Source organism: Phasianus colchicus, chromosome 2 (assembly GCF_987193195.1).
Source record: "Phasianus colchicus chromosome 2, bPhaCol1.hap1.1, whole genome shotgun sequence".
NCBI lineage: Eukaryota > Metazoa > Chordata > Aves > Galliformes > Phasianidae > Phasianus > Phasianus colchicus.
Genome location: NC_143437.1, coordinates 110,691,687 through 110,713,238, shown reverse-complemented (window position 1 = coordinate 110,713,238; position 21,552 = coordinate 110,691,687). Strand labels below are relative to the sequence as shown.

General features: G+C 42.9%; 1 protein-coding gene across 3 annotated transcripts in view; it reads left to right on the top strand.

The window, feature by feature from the left end:
* The window catches only part of EVA1A (eva-1 homolog A, regulator of programmed cell death), a 65,781-nt gene that overhangs the window by 31,001 nt on the left and 13,228 nt on the right, over positions 1-21,552 (top strand). For all 3 annotated transcript variants that reach the window (XM_090136672.1, XM_090136673.1, XM_031604916.2), the window contains exon 2: positions 19,174-19,338. The gene's annotated coding sequence lies outside the window, so the exon portion shown is untranslated. The remainder of the gene's footprint in view (positions 1-19,173; positions 19,339-21,552) is intronic.

Here is a 21,552-nt window from a genome sequence, read left to right as displayed (position 1 = left end):
AGGTGGGATGCATGAAACTCTTTCAAGCAAGTAATGATCATTTTATTTCAAGCTCCTGTACAAAAAATATGAGAGGACTTTGGAAATATCATTATTCATCACTGCTTTCTCTACAAGGAAGACTCGTTTTGAGACTGGAGGGAGACTTGAGGGATCTGGTTTGTGTTTCCCAGCTTTGTCCCAAACGCTCACACATCTACTGGTTGTATTTTAGAATAACTTATCTAGCAGCTCAGGGGAAGCAGAAATAGGCACATTTTCATATGCAATAGTTTTGTTAGGTATTAAGCCCATGCCTTTGAAGTTATAGTAGAATAACATCAAGTTTCGACTTTTAAAATATGAATTATCTTTCTCTTTGACCTTTTTACTTTCTTTTTCCCTTTCCCTATCAGTTATGAGCATTTTGGAGCAGGAGCACTTATAGGCTGCATTAATGTGGTTTTAGGTATGACTTCATCCTGGTTTCTGCCTTCGGAACAATTTGAAGCTGTTTAACTTAAATAAAAGAAGAGTTGGATGGGAGTAGGTGAGTAGCTTTCAGGGACATAGAGAAGGCTGTGGCAGAGATGGGGAGAACTGCTATTCTTAACCTCCATGTTGGTAGTTAAGAACATAAACTGTAGAAAGGAAATTTGGGTTATACAATCAGAAGAATATTATAGTGGTGAAAAGAGAGTTATGGGAAGACACTGAATGGTAAATAGTGGGCTCTTCATCATCAGGGGTCTTTAAGAGCAGCCTGGTTTGGATCGTGCTGCAGGACCAGAAGGACAGACTGGACAACGCTGCTGAGTTGTTTATACCCCTATTGCTCTGTGACACTCAGCTTTTTTTGCAGTTGTTTCAGGCTGATCTACTGACTTGCCTAAAACCATAGGCCTGGACTTGCCATTCTTTGCTGACTATATGCCAATGAACCCCTGCTTGGGCTTTTCTGCAGCACTGCCAGAAACTAATGTTGCTCTTTTCACTTTGGGTTATTTTTTCCTGAAGCATGAAAGTCTACCTTGAAATATGAGTTTTCCAACTGTGAAGACCATCATTTGTTTTCACACAAAACTTGAGGCAGGACAAGAGAAGGTGTTTGTTTTTTGGTGATGCTACCCACATGTGATTTTTGGCTGTGCATGCAGACTGTGGAGTGGAAAGCCTTCCTATCCAGCTGGCTTCAATCTGCAGCACAGGACTCTCTGCCAGATTTCTCAGGCTGATTTAAATCAACTCTGACTTTGGCTTGCTCTCTCTTGTGCAAATGGAAAGGTAAAGCCATGTGCACTGGGGACTATTTCTTACCAAAATTCTTGAGTTAGGTGTTAAGGAAAGGTGATGAAAGAGCACTGCTCTGAGCACTGCTGCACTTATAGTGGGAAATAAAACGTGCAAGCAGTGCAGCAGGGCTTGCATAGCCAAATGTTTTTTTCTCCAAAACAGGTCAGTCATGCATACCAACTGCCTGAGGGCAGTGATCCAGGCTGTAGCCAGCCGTGGTCCAGGGAGTGCTAGTTGGCATTGCCTAAAATTTTGCTGAGAACGATGTGAGCATCTGGAGTACAGGTAATCATGTGGACCAATGCCCTGGGCCTCCATACTTTACAGAAAGAAATGTAGCTTGTGGACCTACAACACCAGTGCCATGGAGCTCAGTGCTTGTAGGACCTTGTAGATCAGCTCTGTAGGATGCTCTGGAGTCAAATCCTGGACGGTGAGGCCTGTGCTGTTGCAGTAAGTAGTGACTTTCACCGGAATACTGTAGGTGTTCAAACCTCCTTCTAAACTCATGACAAATCTGCATATGCTCTGATCTGCTCACTGAGTTTGGAGCACTGAGACAGGCCAGGTGCCAGCTGTAAGCCCATCTCTCTCATGTTTTGTTCTCTGATGAGAGCTGGTGGGACTTTTGCTGAGCCCAGTAGTGCCCCCTAAGGCCTGAGGGCTGGGCTGAACATGCCCATCTATTTAATGTACTGTTATGCCTGGGAAATGTTCTGTTGGCTCATTTTTGAAGAGAAACAGATGGTAATTGTCAGCAGTGGATGAGATTGTTTGACGACTTTAAAAGGAAATGTTTTTTCCTTGACAGAAGATTACTTTCATTCAATCAGTTTTGATATAATACTTGTATGGTACTGGCATATTTGAATCTAATATGAAAATCGTATTTACTTCTTTTTTATGTCAGTGGATTATATCCTTGGCTATACTATTCAAGTCAGCTGCAGGCAGACCCAGAGGAATGGTCTCTAAAGTGTATATTGCCTTCAGCACTTGGCAGATGTGGCTTCTCTGGTCCTTCCTTTACCAGTGAGGTGGTGAAACTGACAGCTGTGCAGCCTGAGGTAGATTTCCTGCTGAAATGATGCAGTCCAGGCCATGTAAGCTTCCTGTATGTCACCTGCCTGTCATGAGCTTGTTTTGGAGAACCACCTCTGTGTATGAGAGTCATGCTGACCCAGGATAGAGGTATCATGTGACAGCCAGCAAGTCTTCCCATTGGTGTCATTGTAATTATGACTTTTCTAAGGCTAGCACATTCATTTTACATGACTCATCTTTCAGACATCATTTTTTGCCTTTCCTTCATACTGGTTGACTGACATCCATGTAGTACTTGATTACCAGACTGTGTCTCGATGCCTGCTACATGGCCGGCAGTCTGCTTGTGTCTGCCCAGGGAAAAGAGCAATTTCTCTGTCCATCTGTACCTCCCAAGAAGCCAAGACATGGTCTGACTTATGCTGGACTGGCACTCAGAACCTCAACTAGCTATATTCTGATTCCACAGCGGTTACTTCCACATTATGAATGCAGAATGACACAACTGCTTTTAATTTTCTGTGTTTGTAAGAAGAAAGTGGTTCTTAATCAAACAATGTGGGAGCTTTGTTTGATGAAGCCCCATATTTACTGGCAACATTTTTCAGCTCTTTGCTGCAATTAGAGTGAAGGATGAAGCACAGAATAAAGGGTACAGAAGGCTGGGTACAGGATGAATCACACAGCCAACTTATATTCTTTCCTTACAGTTTGTCTTTCATGGTGGCTTGTGTCCATCTGTGTGAATGTGCCAGCACTAGAAGACACCAGTGGAAGACCTCCTATTGAGCTCTACATTAAGGTGTCCTGGGACAAGTGTTCCAGTAATAATTATTTCTGTGAGGAATTTGTACTCTCCAGAGTTGGAGCTGGATCTGGATCTGGGAGGACAGCCCTGGTAGGGAAATAGCTGATTTTAAATTGAGTGGAAGGTTTCTTTTTCAAGAGAGCTGGAATATACTTATAAATTTCAGGCTGTTGATGACTTTAGTGGAAATGGGGAGATACAGCTCATCCCTTCTGCAGGTGATGGGTTCTTTCTTTCCCTTGGACTGTTTCTTCTGATGGTTTTCCTGGTAGTGCAGTCAGGGTCTTTCTTGTTAGAAAAATCTTGATAAATACTGACAAAGAAACAAGAAAATAAATAAATGCAAAACACGTAAGAGATGTACTCCTTTAAACAGCCAGGTACTGGTGTTAGGGAGTTCCACCAGGAACTGGATTTCTGTTTTGTAGTTTGTCACGTTGAGAAGGTAAAAAGAGTTTTAATATTGGACTATAGCATCATATTTTTTCAAAAATATAGTTGTGATTAATTGCATACAGGTGTGGCTCTAAAGATTTGCTTAGATGTTCATGGATGGGGAATGAGAGTAGAAAGCTGTCTTGTGTCTACGCAGTTAGTTATAGAACAGCCACAAGTGGAGAAAAGCAGTCGTTGGATAGCTCATTAGTCAAATGATTGATACAAGTGTGGCTTGAGACTTAACTTCCGCTGCAATTTGACACAGTGGTTGTAATGGTATTTAAGAGAGAAGTTTTAGAAATCCAAGAACACAGGGGTGATTAGTTGCACATCCCTCATCTATTTTAGCTTTCTGTCACTTCCATCATTTAATTAAAATATGGAAAGATTAAGCCAAAGACTTTGCTTTGACTTGATATCCTTTCTCAGTCACATACCCTGCTGGATTCTCTAACACAGTCTTTTTGTTCTTTGCGTTTAAAGGCAACAGAGGAAATACAGTACTGTATTTCCTTCCTGTTTCTGGGCAGCAATGGCTTTATACTGTGCTAATAAGTTAGTTTGGTAAGACTGTTTAGCTAGGGCTGGCTGAGCTCATTCTCTGTTATGGTGGAGGCTGAGTGCTGCTGTCCGTGTTGCCCTGAGGGGATATGTACTGTTCCATGAGGGCAGATGGTGCGTCATGGATGGTGATAAATGTATAAATATATAAACCTCTGTATAAATGAGCTTTAGTGTTGCCAGCATGGCTAGAACATGTATGCAGGGACAGCTCAGGGAAGGGTAAGCAAATATTTTCAAATATTTTCAACTGTCTTCTTTACCCATGGAAGATTTTGTTACTTAGTATTTCTGAAGGGCTGTCCATTCAAATGGTGCGTAGCTGAATATGTGTCATGGCCTTGGGTCTGTGTGCTGTCTTTCAGGGCTATGCCTGGTTTTGCAATTGCTATCACAGAATGGCCTTGGTTGGAAGGGACCTCAAGGACCATGAAGCTCCAACCCCCTGCCACAGGCAGGGCCACCAACCTCCACATTTCATAGCAGCCCAGGCTGCCCAGGGCCCCATCCAACCTGGCCTTGAACACCTCCAGGGATGGACGGGGCATCCACAGCCTCTCTGGGCAGCTGTTCCAGCACCTCACCACTCTCACAGCAAACAACTTCCCCTGACATCCAACCTCAATTTTCCCTCCTTCAATTTAAAACCATTTCCCCTTGTCCTGCTGTTATCTGACCTTTCAAAGAGCTGACTTTGGTTCTTTTACTAGGGCCAGAGAGCAGATCTTTCATGGCCTCACACATCTTCAGGTCATCAGTATAATGTCTTTTATATTGCTATGGAGCTGTGATGTCCCGGGTGCTTTGAGTCCCAAGGAACAGTCCTGACCTCACAAGCCAGCCCAGCTGCTTAGCTTTCTGCATTTGAGCTCTGGACATACTGGGTATGTCTGTGCTGGTGAAAAAGATAAAAACAATGCCAAAGCCCAGGAATTCCTGCCACTGGAATCGACCCGCTGCCTTGTGAAGCTGCAGGTGCAGTGTTTGGTATTGCCCATCCCTGACACCTTAGAGGTGGACTTGTCCGTATGCTACATCCAGTGGGCATTTTGGATGGATCCGTTATTTAGAGTGCTAAGAGAGCTGAATGGCACAAAAATTGTCAGACTGTTCCTGGTTAATGACATGTTTAATTTCCTAGTATTCCTGAAACCACAGCTTATTTTTCCCAGGATGTATAGAAGTGGAGGCTAATACTCTTTTGTGTCTTTCTGGTGGTTCTAAAGATTAACCAATCTTGATTTTATCTATCAGAAAGTTGCTGTAGGTTTAAATGGAATGCCAGAAGGACCACACGCATTTCCCTTCCTGCATTTCCTCATCACTTTGGGTACCTCTGCATGAAGGTCAGGGCCTGCCAGCAAGGCTAGGCTTATCCTTCCAACGCAGGAATTCATCTCCAGATGCTGGCTTCCTTCTTTCTCTGTTCGCCAGGTGTTTTAGCCTGCAGATAGCTGTGGCTATTGTAGTGTCTGATATTTCAGAGGAAAGTAAACAGTGCAAACCCTCAGGTAATGTCAGGTCCTTGTTGAGGGAAAAGAATCCTTTCTGCTTTCTGAAGAAATATGGGGGTAGTCCACATCTCAGTGCACAGCAAGTAGCAGTCTGTGACAGCATACCACCACGTAGATCTGCTGTCTCCAGCCTGGTACAAACTGTACCACGCTGTGTAACTGTAAGGACTGCTGCAAGACACAGCACTGCAATGTGCCGTGATTCCCTCGTAAGAAGAATTTTGTGAATAATATTTCAGAGCTACCACTCGTACGTTTCATTTAATGCCTGAGTTTAAAAATCATGTTGTAGGTATTTCATCCCTTTTGTCAGCCAATTATATCGAAAGTAGACTGATGATAGATTTTGATTTCCAGCTCCGTTAAAGCCTGGCATCAAATCAGTACCCGTGTATCTTCAAAGCATACGTTGTTCCTGGGAAATTGTGCAGGCAGTTCTTTGCACTGATGGTTATACAAGCACAAAGGCAGTGTTTCTTCTACATACTGTGTTTTTAATTAAAGTGTGTCTCTTTCACGGTGTGCCATCCTTTGAAGTGAATTATTTGCTCAAGGATGAAGAAAAAAATAGCCTTCATGCAAGATTTTTTTAATACAGATTGTTTCAGATAGGGTCTCTGTTTTTCAGAGAAAAGTTTGAAGCAACTCAAAGATACAAAACTGACTAAGCAGAATCCTAGGCTAATTCTCACTCTCCACCACAGCAATAATTTTAGTGGGGTGGCACAGGAGTAAGCAAGGTGGCAATGGAACAGATTTCTGTATTGGACTTGCTGAAGTTCTTGCTGAACTGGGAGGAAATTGGAAAGGAGGTTTCTATGAGAGTGAGCCAGAGATGAGTATTCTGCCTTCTTCCAGTCAAATAGCTAATGCTTTGATCTCTGTTCAATTACTTGTTTGCACTCTTGCAGTGCCTAGAAGTCATGGGCATGAATCAGTCCTCTTCTGCCAGGCTGAGGTCAGTTTTAGTAGTTTAACATCAGATATATCTCCTATCAGCAATCTGTATCTGTCAACAAGTTAGCAGGTATTTTTCTCCTCTGACTGCTACGATCACAAGCAATTATCAGCATTAAGGTAATTAAGATGGATTACTTCAGATTTGAAGTAACATGATGGTTATTGGAACTGCAATTAATAACAGTTATTAATATCAGTTTATAGCTTGTTGCTATAGACTGAGCAGGTTGTGAGGTAGATTGTATCCTAAGTAGCTAAAGTAATAAGGATTAATTTTTTTCTTGGAGGACCTGCCACTTTTATTTGTGAGCCAAGAAGGTCCTGCAGCATGTGTCATTGCAGAGAGGAGCAGTCTCTGTGTTGGTATAAACTGTGGTCGCCCTAGCAAGAGACAGAAATACTTGGATGGGACTGTATGAGCTTCCTTAATGCCTATAGGATCTCGTCAACCATCCCTGTCTGTATGACCTCTCAGAAACGTGCTTGTTAAAGGTTTACTTGTTCAAAAGATGTTCACTGGCTCTTTGTTGGACTAATGCTTTCATCTGATGCTAAAATATCAGTTAGTGGGACATTCAGTAGAGAGAACAAACACACTGTGTGATACAGAGCATTAATTTCCACTTGAAAGAAGCAGCAACTTAAATTGAGTGTGTGCCAGATAAAGGATCTGCTTTGAGTTCAAGTTAGTGGCAACAAAGGCATGTGTTAAAGTCTGAAAAATTGTTTTAAGAGTCCCCTAAAGGAAACCTAAAAATAGAGGTGATACATCATGGAATGAGTACGCTGGAGGCCTCATAGCTCCTTTGCTATCTGTATTTCCTAGGGAGTGCAAAGATGCATCTCTATTTACTCTTTTTATTCAGTCATTTTGAAAAGTGAAGTAGGAGAGATGGAATGAACAGACCTTTCTACCCAAACAGACCTAAACTGGACTATGCTTGGCAAAGACCATGAAAAAGGAAATGCTGCTGGCCTTCCCAGAATGAACACCCCGAGGTTTGGTTAGGATGGCAACACGATGAGGATTTTCCAGTGACTCAAGTGTTACAGATAGTTGGGATGTGTCAGACTTGCTAATCTCTTTGAGAGGTCTCAAAGGAGTCCCAATTAGTAAGGGGATTTTTTCTCCATTCATTGATGGGCAGAACTCGACTGAGCATTGCTTAGCTCTGTTAACACTGTAATAAATGAGAGAAGCCTTTTCTCCAGCTACATCCTACACCTGTATGTATATGAATGCATATAACTTGTATACTTGCAGCTCTTGCAAAGCCTCAGTCACACCAATGCAAACATTTAACTGAAACGGTTAAACTAGGAGACCAGTCAGCCCACCTGCATAATTGATGGAAAGATTAATTACCCACCCATTTCACTCCAGTAAAGTGTCTTCAACTGGGTGGTGTGAATCCAGGTATTGTTTGAGAAAGGGCTTTCCATATAAATTGCTTGCATATGGAAGTGAAAAGGAGCAGGCTAGAGCTCTCAAATGTCTTCCTCACCGAGCATCTCATGAAGCCTAATAGAAACAAACATTTAGGTTTTGAAACCTCGTGTTTGCTTTAAAAAACCATTATTAAGTACTGGAAAGCTGCCACAAGCAGCACTGCACATTCCCACAGTTTTTTTGTGCTCACGGATTACTCTTGGTGGAAGTAACTGCAGGGCAGGTTGTATAAGAGCATGGGGTAAGTGCTCAGTAACATTGCTATGCTAAAACAAAACTCTGGCATTGTTTTCCATGGTGTGTGTCTGCTTTTATGTGTTGGCAAGAAAGTGAATGTAATTTAGTGTTCAGAAAGCTGGCAGTTACTTGCAGTAGAGGTTGTAGTAACACTTGAACACACTGTCCTTACTGCTCCCTCAGGATATGCATGGATGCAAGAGGATGCATGCTATGTGGTTTTGTACCAGAAAAAAAGATAATACAAAAAACACAGAAAGTTTTCACAGCCTAAAAAGCAGATAACTTAAGGCCAGTGCTGTGCATGAGGGAGTTCTACTACCTAAATGTACTTGTTTAAAAAAATTTGAGGTTTAATACTCTCATAATTTTAAAACATCTATAGAGATTATCCTCAAGATTTCCACTAGGATTAGGAAATCTCATCCCCAAAGGAAGAGATCTCTCAAGTCATAACTCTACAAATTAGAGGATTTATATTAAAAAACACTTGTGCCACTTTGCTCACAGATCCTTGGATTTTAAGTTTGTTTGTGTAGCCTGGCTTCTCATATAAGCCAAGTCTGTACAACAGAAGCTGGATCAAGCATAGCATCTTCAACTAGATTGTATTGTGGTTCAGTAAATATTAATTTGCATTCATCTGTATATAACTGAAGGGCATTTAGCACTATAGACAGCTTATATCATTTATTTCACCTTTGATTTTTATTCCAGTTCTGTTGATAAGCTTTCCTTCTGCAAGGTTTCCAGCTTGGGCATCTTGTGAGATCCTGGGAATTGCCACATGTGACAAATTAACCTCCTTTATTGGCAGAGGATACCAGCTACTCTCTGGACATTTCTCAGTCCTTGTAATCAAATGGCTTGTGTTGGAAGAGACCTCAAGGATCACGAAGCTCCAACCACCCGCCACAGGCAGGGCCACCAACCTCCACATTTCATACTAGACCAGGCTGCCCAGGGCCCCATCCAACCTGGCCTTGAACACCTCCAGGGATGGACGGGGCATCCACAGCCTCTCTGGGCAGCTGTTCCAGCACCTCACCACTCTCATAGCAAACAACTTCCCCTGTCATCCAACCTCAATCTTCCCTCCTTCAATTTAAAACCATTTCCCCTTGTCCTGTCACTGTCTACCCTTGTAAAAAGTTGATTCCCCTCCTGTTTATAATCCCCTTTTAAATATTTACTGCTATAATTACAAACATTTTTAATTAGATGAAAACAAATGAGAAACATGTGCATGCTATCGCACTGAGACAAACTAAGTGGGAATGTCTGGGGAAATGCTGTTGATTGCTCTTTTGTTTTGCTTTGATTTGTTTGTTTTTATTCCTAATTAGTTGTTTTCTAGATCACTTCTCTGATGCCTTACAGGTCATCAGTGGTCTGTGGACTTTAGTGTGGGTGATACTGCTTCAGAGATAGTCAAAGAATATCCCGCAAATGTCCATCTTGCTCAGTAATCTCAGAGGAGGAATTATGTTCCTACCCATTGGAATTTAATGGGTTGAGTTGTACCAGGCAAGCAGTTGGATCAGATGCTGAAGCTTGAGGCTTCTTACCCCCTATTCAAGTATTTGTAGCTATGGATGTCTTTACTGGTAACTTCCTGTCCTTAAGGACATCCTCATTCCCTGCCATCCCTTATCCTGTCCGTAGTGGAGGCTGACATGGATTCCGTGAAGCTCTGGTCCTTCACTCCATCACATTCTCCTTACTTCATACTGGATATCCTTTTATCTTTGATGCCTGGTAACTTGCAGCCACGTTGCATATGTGTTGGCTTCCTGAGCACAAAGACTCTCCTCCATCACTGGCAAACAGTTCTTCACACAAACAGCGCCTTGGTTCTGATTCAGCCACACTTGAATACACAGTGCTTACTGTTCTGTCAGCATTCTCCTGGGAGTCACATCTTGTGCCATGTATTTTCCTGAAAAATAGATAAGCTGCACAGAAGACTTTCTTCCAAGGTCCATAGCCTAAATAAGTCAAAGACAAAAGTCATTTACAATAGCAAAGCCTTTCTTGCAGTGTGAAATTGTTGATTAAAACTAAAGTGATAACTAGTCACTAGTGGGGTTCCACAGGGCTCCATTTTGGGGCCTGTTCAGAAATGGAGTGAATATACGTACAGCACTGCCCAGAACTTCAGTCCATAATAAAATTCTCCTCGAAGAGATCAACAGTTCTCTGTAGCACCAAAGAGATCCATATGTGAGTGGGCTGGTTTGCAAAGCATCAGTGAAAGTGTGTGAAAGATGCAGTCCAAACAGGGAACAGAGAAGGCTGGAAGAATGCTGCCATTTGTGGAATTGAGGCTACATAACTGAATGGCTGGATTCTGATCGTACTCAGAATTTCAGTAGGGGGGAGGTTGCTTTATTTGTCAGAGTTACCTCTGTATGTGAGTTCTGAATCTGGCTTTGTTCCTGCGGTGCTGATTGTAGCTACCCATACTTCTGACAGTAGCTGCTGAAGGTGAAGGGTTTGATCCATACCCATCTCAGTTCCCTAAAATGTACTGCAGCTGCTCAGGTGTATGAAGCTGCTGTCATGGTCTCCTGTGGGACTGGTGGAGATTAGACACAGCCGGACTATCAGAGAGGTCCTACACTGACAGAATATCCCATGAGGAGAGTAGCCAAGTATAGTGAAATTTGGACAAGGTTTGGCGTGAGTCTCATCCTCCTGAAGATGTGTTACCTAGTGAAAATGCAGAACTCTACTGACTTCAGCACCAAGCAGAGAACTACCAGATGAACATAACTCTGCATATCTGCAGATATCTTTTACGAGGCTTTCTTCCTTTTGATCCATTTTTCTCTCCAAATAGAGCTTGCAGGGAGCAGACTGGTGCATGTGATGCTTTCCACTGTGCCCTTTAGAGACAAAAAGCCACATCAAGCAGGAGATTTGTGAGTTGCTGGAAATAGATGCTTTAGATTCTGTTATTACATTTAGGATGATGAAAGAACAACAACTAACTTTCATGACTATGAAAGCAGAGGGAAAACTGCCTGTGGATAGATCAAGCACATGCATCGTTGGCTAGAAATTAAGGTGTTTGTAGCTTCAAATCCTGATTTGAAAAGTTCAGGATAGAAGAAAATATCTGAGCCAAAGATGTGAAGCTGCTCGTAAGATTTTAACTCACATATACACAGGAGAATAAATCCCCAGGTAACATTATGATTCATTAACTATACCTAATTAGGCTCCTAAATTTAAGTAGACAGAATCTCCCCTGGGGGATTTCAAGGCACCCACCTTTTACAGTTGTGGCTGTACAGGGAGCTTAGGAATTTAGTTTGTTTAAGGATGAGTTCTTCAGGGCACACGTGTTGAGTGCCCAAGTGAGGTGAACTAGCTCTTTTAATCAGGTTATTACATTTCTGGAATTAGGAGAAAGCTGTCCTGCAGTCCAGTGCAAGAGGGGAAAGGAGAGGCTGGGAGGGAGCAGTGACTGTTTGCCCTATGGAGAGTCTCAGTCAGAGGAGCCCCATGGTATACCTTCATCTCCTAAAACCTTGTATGTCACAGACCCATGCAGGAGTCCATTGGGAGAAACAATGAGACTGAGTGATTTTTTGTTGTGTGGTCTTTGTTTCTGGACCAGAAATGTTTGACTTCTAAAGTCACTTCTGATTACAGCTGTGTGAGATAAGGATAGCATCTCTTCTGGAAAGAAAACAAGTTATTTGTTTCTGTTTGTACACTTATTGCACAATCTTTCTGTAGTTAGCTGTTTCAATAGATGCAGCAAAAGGAGAAATGTCTGGTCTGCCTCAGCGGTTTTGGCAGAGCGCTCTGAAAGTTGGTCTGAATTGTGCCAGGAGTCGCAACTTGCACCATTTTCAGCCCAAAAATCACTAGCAAAAGAGTTGAATTTCTGCTTTGGGCAGTGTCTGCAGGGAGGGGAAGGGAAGGAGGGCCCTGGTTCAGGCTTTGTGCGTAGGTAGCTTTGCTTATGGCAAGGCTGTTTTCCCAGAGAATCTCACTTGATTTCCACATGGTGTCTGGAAGTGGACTTACTGTAATTGGCGTGAGTCACTTCCTCTTTATCGGTGGTTTGGAAGCACCACGCTCACAGAACATGCCTGCAGTAGGCTGAGTAACTCCTCCTTTCTCTTGGATGTTACATTTAGTTTCAGGATTACAGACCATACCAGCACTCTGGAAAAAGAAGCTCCCCTTTTAAAATGAATGAAGGAGAAGGAAAGGTCTTGCTAAGTCTCTGCTCCTTTTTATTTGCTTGAGAGTGTGGATTTTGAAGGGCAGTGTGTTGGTCAAATTCCAGCTTTCAGGCTTAGGTTCAGTTGCACAAGATTCCTTCTCCTGCTGTCTCCTGGGACACTTTACACTTGTGTGTGAACTATACCATACTTAAAATTCAATATAGATTATCCAGATTATCGGCTAAGGCACGGAGCTGATGACCTCAGGCTTTTATATGGGAGTGCCCAGTCCAATCTGGTCTCTCATGGTGACACATAAAAACTGTAGGATCTGATGGTCTCTTACCAAATGATTACAGCTATACTTGACCAAAAAGCAGCAGCTCCCCTGTCAGATGACTGGGGAATGGTTAACATGGGGCAGGATTTGAAGGCAGGCTTAGGATATCTGGTGTGACAGAGGAGACCATGAAAAGACGAAAACTCTTGACTTCTCCCTGCTGGCCACCCCTTCTTAATGGGCTTCATTAAAAAAGGGGTGGCCAGCAGGGACAGGGAGGTGATTGTCCCCCTCTACTTGGCTCTTGTGAGGCCCCATCTGCAGTGCTGCGTCCAGGCCTGGGCCCCCAGCACAGGAAGGACGTGGAGCTCTTGGAGCGGGGCCAGAGGAGGGCACTGAGATGTCAAAGGGCTGGAGCACCTCTCATCACTGTGGTCCTTTTCAACCCAGCCCATTCTGTGATTCTATGACCATGCCTAAGATGTTCGGTGAGGAACCAGAGGGGTTGTGCCTCTATTTACCTCTAGTGTTCAAATTAGTTTCTTCACTCCCATATTTCTAACTAAATAATGGTATTGCTGTTGTCACCAGATTCGGAGTGTTCTTACATATGTGATTTTTCCTTTTTGTTCTGTTTGGTGGTCTGATGCAGTCACAATCCAGTGTTTTAATTTATGTTTCACAGCACTTAAAACTCTTCCAGTTCTGCACTCTTTGGGAGCTGTGTACCTTACATATGTGCTAAGAAATTGCTTTCTTTTGGTAGTTCACAAACAGGAATGATTCCATGTCTGCATGCCGTACATTTTCAAGTCTCAAACAGCAGTGCTTCAGAGCTGCCACCTTTAAAAAAAATGCAGTAGTTTATATTGGGTGCTTACTCACAGTAGGGTGTTTTTATTATTTTTAATTAAAAACATGTTGAGCATTAACAGTTCCTGGCCCCAACCTGCCGGGATAAAAGGCTTGGTTGTAATTTTCATCAGTGAAGGAATCATGCGTTATTCAAAATGCATACTGCTTCAGTCGTTCATGGCAGGATTTGCTGATCTGCTTTAGTTGTACTGAGCTTATGGGCTGCAAATGCAAAAGTGAATATACAGCAGAGGACTAGAGATTGACAAAACCCATCTGTATGTTTTTAAGAATGAGCTTTCGTGGATCTCTCCTCCAATTGACTGATATGTGTGTACAGTGATGATGGAAGTTAGACAGTAATTGAGTCCTGGGAGTGGAAGTCTTTAAACATGTTTAGGACTGCGGAAGCATCAGGAAATACCAAATGATGGAATTTGCAGAGAAGAAGTGGTTTGTGAAGCTGAACTACAGGGAGACCAAATTTTCCTTTCTTTGGCAGAGATTCCCTCTGTGAGATTGGGTAAATTACTTTGATATTTAAACACTTTCAAAACTCGGTTCCTGAGCCAGGTTCCCATCTGTAAAATTTGGGGGTTATAGCAGTCAAACGTTTTGTTTAGTGGAATAATACATGCACTTAAATTGAAACACTCGACAGCATTTTGGGATAGAGATCCTGAGAAAGAGCCATAATCCTCTGCAAAACAATCTCATGTGGCAGGTAGCTGAACCTGCAGAACTGGAGTATTTAAAACTAGAAAGATCAACATTGCAGACAAGATGCAGCAAATGATCTTGATTAACACAGAGGCAAGGTGTTGGCTGGCCTTTTCCATCTCTTAGCACAGTCATTGGGAATTCTGCTGCTTGTAGGTGCAGTAACTTCTAGTCACCTGTCTGTCTTCTGGCCACGCAAGGGAGTGCTTGTATGGAAAATCCCAGCAGAAGGAGTCTCTACCACCTACAAATAAGGATGCTGTTAGTAGCATGTGTCTCTTCACACTGTCCTGCCAGTTGCTTGTACTCAAGGCTGATAGGCGTGCTCTGCCACAGAAAGCTTTGATTTTCATTTGCCTCGTTTTTTTGCAAGGGGAAGGTGGCATGCAGTGTTGGTGTGGATGTGTTGTGGGGTTGGTACCTTTAATTCACTGCACATTAATAATACAGGTCTTGGATTGGGAAATTATAAATTATTGGTAGCATGGTGCTGATTCAGAGAGATGAGCAGTCTTCCAGTGAGAGAAGTTCGAGCAAGGAGCTGGCTCTGCTTTTAGAGCAGAGAGATTACATAAAGATTTGAAACCCTTATCAGCTGCTTGGCCCACGTTACTGAGAATTTAATCATTTGATTGAATGCCCACGTCTCAATGCTGACTGCTACCCCCTGAGAGACTAAAAGTCCCAGAGGTTCTCCGAGTACTGCCTCTCTTTCAACTCATCCCAACTCAGTTCCCATCTACTTCTTAAGGTGCAGGGCTCCTGACTATCAGACCTGTTAGCATTTTGATTGATGACCCTATTTCTTTCCCTCGTCTATATACATCGCTGGTTCTGCTGACCAAATTGTGTTAAGTTCTCTGCTGGATTGCATGCAGCAGGCCAAGTGCCAGCCCTTCCCTGCAGGATTTCTGTGCTTAACGCTGAGAGGAGACTAAAATCCTAGGTTTGTTTTTTTTTTTCTGGTGGGTTTAATCATAGAAAATATTTTTTGACACCTTGTTGCAGTTCATGCCATGCTTTGTGTCAGATGTTTTGCTCTCTGGAGGATTTAAGGAAGGTATTTCAAAGGAACCAGATGTTTAATCTTTCTTGTGGAGTTGGCTGCTGCACAGAAGCTAGCTGGAAATTGTGAGGTGTTTTGCACTTGAAAAAGCCTTTCCATTTTACTTTCTAAATCAATCTATCTGAGCTATCTATGGGTTTAGTGTTGAATAAATGTTCTAGAATAAGAAAAGACTTGCTATGTGCCGTCACACTGTTTACTCTTTGGAAAGATAGATCTGTCCTGGTGAAATGTCCTCAAGATGTTTATGGAGTCCACAAAGAAGAGTGGTCATTACAAGCAAAAAAATTGTAGGTTCTTCCTTCTTTTCACTAAACTGCATCCAGAATTTAGTTGCTGAAATGAAGACAGGAACTAGTTAGGATTTTTAAAAGTACCAAAGCTAATCACGAATGTTAAATACCTGCCTGCTTTGGAAGTCTCTTTACACAGCCACTTTTATCTTTAGGCACCAAAACCCTATTTGGCATCAGTCTTTCTATAGCCATCCCAGAGGAATAACAGCACCCTAAGGTGCCTTAATGATAAATAATCTTTGTGAATACTTTCCTCTGATTATTTCTCCTTCTCCATTCTTCCCTGGGATGCTGCTGACCAGCTGCTGTGGTACAATACTTTAGCAATACTTTGTTTTACCACGACTCCTCTCCTGGTACCGCAGATAGCATTCACAATGGCATTAGCACAGGTGCCAAGGTGGGAGGGAAAGCTCAGTTCCCTAGGTCTGCTTAGGAAAAGATCTTTTTTGTCCATTTCTTTGAATGCTGAAGGGTGGCATCATCTGTTCAAAGAAAGATACAGCTCCACCCAGCCTATGTTCTGCCCCAGAGTTGACCATGCAGACTGGGAGGTGAAAGGAGATCTTTGTGAAGAAGAGCCAATCTGGATTATGAAAGAGTAGCCCAAATCTACTGAAACTGTGTTTCTGTGTTCCTTTTGCTTCATTTTCTTCATCAGACACATATCAGCAGGTTTTATGGGATGCAGTTTGGATGAAAGGTGTTGAAGACCATACTGATTTGTTCTCCAGATGCCTTTTAGGCCCTCAGCCTGTGATGCAGCAGTATCTGAAGGATACTAAGCCTTGTGCAGTTGACACACCAGAGGGATGGGATGCCATCCAGAGGGACCTACACAGGTTGAGCAGTGGGCCCAGGTGAAGCTCATGAGGTTCAGCAAATCCACATGCAAGGTCTGCACCTGGGTCAAGGCAACATCCACTACCAATACAAGCTGGGGGATGAAAGGATTGAGTGCAGCCCTGCTGAAAAAACATCTGAGGGTGCTGGTGGATGGGAAGCTGGATATGAGTCAGCAATGTGCCCTTGCAGCCCAGAAAGCCAACTGTATCCTGGGCTGCATCCAAAGCAGTGTGGACTGCAGGGCAAGGGAGGTGATCCTTCCTCTCTGCTCTGTGCTGGTGAGGCCTCACCTGGAGCGCCAGATATAGAGTCCTCAGTACAGGAGAGACATGGAGCTGTTGGAATGCGTCTAGAGGAGGGCCACAAAAATGATCCCAGGGATGGAACACCTCTCCTGTGGGGACAGGCTGAGAGGGCTGGGGCTGTGCAGATGGAGAAGGGAAGGCTGTGAGGTGAGCTGAGAGCGGCCTGTCAATGTCTAAAGGGGAGTGACAGGACAGAAGGGGACAGACTCTTTAGCAGGGTCTGTGGTGATAGGACAAGGAGAAATGGCTTCAAGGTCAAAGAGGGGAGGTTTATCACAGAATCACAGAATTGCCAGGGTTGGAAGGGACCTCAAGGATCATGAATCTCCAACCCCCCTACCACATGCAGGGCCAAAAAGTAAGTATAGTGAGACACTGGAACAGTTTGTTTAGCTCCTAACAGAGGATGTGCATCTTTTGCTGCCTTCCCATCAGAGGACAGTTGCTAATTCAGATTTCGCTACAGATTGCTGTGCCAGGTTTTTGCTGTTCAGAAGCTGTAGGTTTTCATGCCTGTTTCCTGACTTATCATGACTCTTCTAATAATATGGGAACTTCAACACTGATATCTTTGTAGCCTGATACAGGAGGTCAGTCTGCAAATATAGAAACGATTCTCTTTGCCTCAGCAAAGACAGCAAGTAAAACACAATGTAAACAAGGCAGTTGGATTGCTTTCCCCACCAGGAATATTTGTACTTATGCAGGCGGATTTACTGGGTGTGATTAAATCTCACGCTACAGCTTGGCAGCTGATTAGCTGCAAGGGGCAGTCAGGAATTTCCTTTCTCTTCCAGGGCTGCACACTTTCAAAATCTTCCTTCAAGCTTGTGCCAAGGATCTCAAAGTGCTTTGGTTTTTTAATTACTCTTCATCACGCCTCTGCAAAGAGCAAAGATGAGAGATAGCACAGCCTGCAATGAAGCAGTGAGGAAACTGAGGCATGGGAGGTGGCAGCCGACTTGGGGCAGTAGAAGCTGTGACAAAGGAGAGAGGGACGAACATTACAGCAGTTCTTCCCTGGGATTTCTGTGGGTCTAATGATCTTGTCAGTTCTCAGTACACTGTATCTTTAACATAGTAAAATGCTGGCTGTCTGCAGGAACAAAGTGGTGCTTTGATGTATGTTTTAGGGTATGGTCACCAGAGGGGAAAACATATTTCTCCCCTGTAAAATTTCATTTTATTTACTTGGTCCTTCAGCACACTGTTCCTCTAATTTCTGAGCTGAACAGCATATATAAGCATTGTTTGTTTGTTTGTTTTCTCTTTGTATAGAAAGGCACTTTGCTGTGAAATAGCCTCAGGTGTTGGCCATGGCTGAGGCACAGAACTGGTTCAGCTCCATAAATGATATGCTGCTGTGTCCCTACAGGGCAAATCAGTGAATTTACTGTGTGGATTCACCTTCCGTGGGTGTACACTAAAGGAGCTGCACTGGCTTTGATTGCTTTGCTTAGAGGTACAACCAAAGGGAGCTGGCCTTGCAACATCAAGGAGGGGAAGGAAGTTTTCTTCCTAAGGCACACATTGGTCCAGAGGGACCAGTGATGCACAGACGCAGCTCTGGCAGGCATGTTAACCCTTCTCACCTGTCTGTTACTTACACTGAAGATGAAACAAGGTACTAGCCAAGCCCTCACCCTCTTTCTCAGGAACAGAGAAGGGGTCTTTCTGTCTTTCTCAACATGGCTGAAGCTTGAAGTCCAAAGAAAGGAGTATTTTAGACCTCATAGGGTGGAGAGGGTTTCTTTCAGGTAGGATTTCTTATTTTGTGGTGGATAATTTAAGCTTTTTTTTTTTTTTTTTTTTTTTTTTTTGTGGACAGCATCCTCCAGAGGTAGGTTTTGGGTATCCAGAAATAGATATGCAGTCTCAAGTCAACAACATAATGCCTGAAGGGAGACAGGGATTCAAGCATAACTGACAGACCCCTTAGCTAGGGGCTTCCTGTTGTGCCTGCCACTACAATAGGACCAGCTGTCCAGCTGCAGATCTCTGAAGCTCAGGGCTGGAACCAAAGACCAACTTATCAGTCATTTAATTGCCTTAGATGGGTGTCTAAACAAGCTGTCTGAATCTGACCCTCAGTCTAGTCTCAAAGCTTAATTATAAGTAAACAGTATCTTGAGTGCTTTGTAGTTTCTAGCCTTTTCTTCTTGTGTGTCTCTGTGCTGGCATTTGAAGTGCATTCATCACAGTGGCAAATGAGTGCCTGTTTGTTCTGCACATGATGTAATTAGGTATCAGCTGAACCCACAGCATAATGTGATAATTCTCATTCTGATCAGCTGAAGTAACTCTAACAGTTGTGCTCTTCTTACTCTTCTCTTTCAGTTCCCAGGAAGCTTCTGCATGAAACCCAGCCAAGACCAATCAATTACCAGGGATTTCAGAAGCCACATTTTCCACTGCGACCAAGGCTGTTTGATGCCAATGTTATAGGAGACGGCGTGTTTCTTTCTGATGTCCCTCCTCCTGGTGTAGAACGTGCCCTCCCAGGTAACTATGACTATTGTAATACTGGCTCAAACCCTACTGTGGTCTGGTAACTCTTCTCTTCCCCTTATGGAAACTTCTACTTTATCCAGGTTTCTGTTTTGTACCCATCCATGTCACGGTCAGAATGAGAGGTTCTGAGGCATTAACACTGGCTGACTAAAGTGAACTGTTAAACTCACACTGAATTTCTTGAAATAGCAGTCATGGCCACGCATGTCAAAACTTGTCACAGAAGTACTTTGAAGACCCATCTAATACAGTCCCAAATCCAAAGCAGGGCGAACACAGCAGGAGATTGCTTCACTGAGGACAGAGAAGTTTTCAGCTGAGCTTTGAAATGTGATGCCGTTTTCATAAAAATGCAAAGTGGAGAGAGATGAATGAAGTCAGATCTTTGCTATCGAGGGGTAGGTGAGTAGAAGGAAGAGACTGATTATAAGTAAAGGAAAATGGCAAGTGAGCACTTACTGGGTTAGGCAATGTTTTTGCATTGTGTTTCCCAACACGTTGGGGGTGGTGATGACATGACTGCTGGAATTTCCTACCCTGCGCTCCCTGAAATGCAGTGAGGGGGTGGCTGTGCACAGAGCTGCCTTGTGTCTGTCTGTGCTGTAGGCAAAGTTAACTCACAGCCTGGATAACCAATCTGCAGGCAGTTACATGTCAGCAGTGTCACATTGGTCAGTGGAGACCTTACTGAAAAAAAAATTGTCAAGAAAACGAACTTTGGATTAGTCTGAAATAAAATCTGTCATCCTGGTGATTTTTTTTAAACGAGAAGAAAAACACAGAGCTCATTTTCATTCCTGTAAACATTTCACTTCTACAAATGACACCTTTTTATTTAGTTTTCATATTGTTTATTCATTCATTTAAAAAAAAATGCAGTGCTTTTCAAACAAGGATGTCAGTTTAAAATTAACAGCTGAAATATTGTTTCAGAAATCACAAAAGGAAATATTTGGACATTTCTGTAATCTCCCTTCCTGTTTTATTTCTTTTATTAAAACTATTTGCTAAAGTCAGCCCAGTATCTTGAATAGTTTCTCCTATGTTACTGGGCAAACATTCTGCTAGCTGAAATACTTTTGCTCTAATTTGGTGTAAAGTCGCAAGGAAAGCAAATGAGGTCTTCAGAACTAGCAAGAAGAAAGGGGTTGCATTGAAATGTGATCCTGGAATAAAAGGCAGACAAGGGAACCGCATAGCAAACCAACACGTGACCCTTATGATGTTTGGTTGTTTTTCCCTCCTGCATAACCCCAGCCATTTTCAGTTTTTCCTGTCTGTTCTTGCACAATCCTGTAGATGACAAAACTAGTTGTGTAGTTTTGTGATGCTCTTTGCTGGAGTACAGTGTATGCAGATGAATGTTCATTGAAAAACTTGTTTGATTGCATCTGTTCTTTGGACAAGTCGGAAGAAAAAAAATGAGACTCTTTTTACATCTTGCATAAGAGGAGTTGTGCCTTACTCTCTCCTAAAAGACACCATTTTGCACAGCTTGTCTTCCAAGGGATGTTCAAATCTGTTTTTCATCTGAGCCTTTCCTGACTGGTGTAGCACATGCAAACAGGGAAGCCCCCGTGGAAAGTATAGTTTAAATCTCATTCCTAGTGAGATGTTGTGACTGCATTGGCAGTGAGGGGCAGTAGGTATGTTGTCACTAATTCAGAGCTGGACAAGTGAGAGTGTGATACAGAGGTGCCAGGTTGCAATCACAGAAACCTCTTACAGACCTATCAGAAACCTGTAGCACCTAACTCAGTGGTCCTTTTAAGATGAGAAATATGTTTACGAGATTATATGCTGGCAGTTCTCTTCCTTTTTGTTAGTTGTAAAGAGATTTTAGATTAATTATTTTAGAACCAGACCTCTGTGTGCATACATCCAAGGGCAGGACTCTCTTGCTTTCACACAAGTGTGTCATTTATAGTGGCAGAAGCTATTCTAAAAGAGTGTGAATTTTCCCCACATCCCTTCTCATATCTGCCATCTGTGTGGATGTCCTGCTGACCCTGAGATGGCTTAGATGTCCATGTGAACAAATACATTGAGCTTTTAAGTTCCTGTTATGTGGGGAGAGCTGAATCACTCCATTTAGATCTGTCAGCTAACAGCAGGATTTGCTTGCCATGGTTTAGATACCTACTGCTACATGAGGTACTTTGAAGTACCCAGGGCATCTTCAGGAGGGCAGGGGTTCAGTTTGAA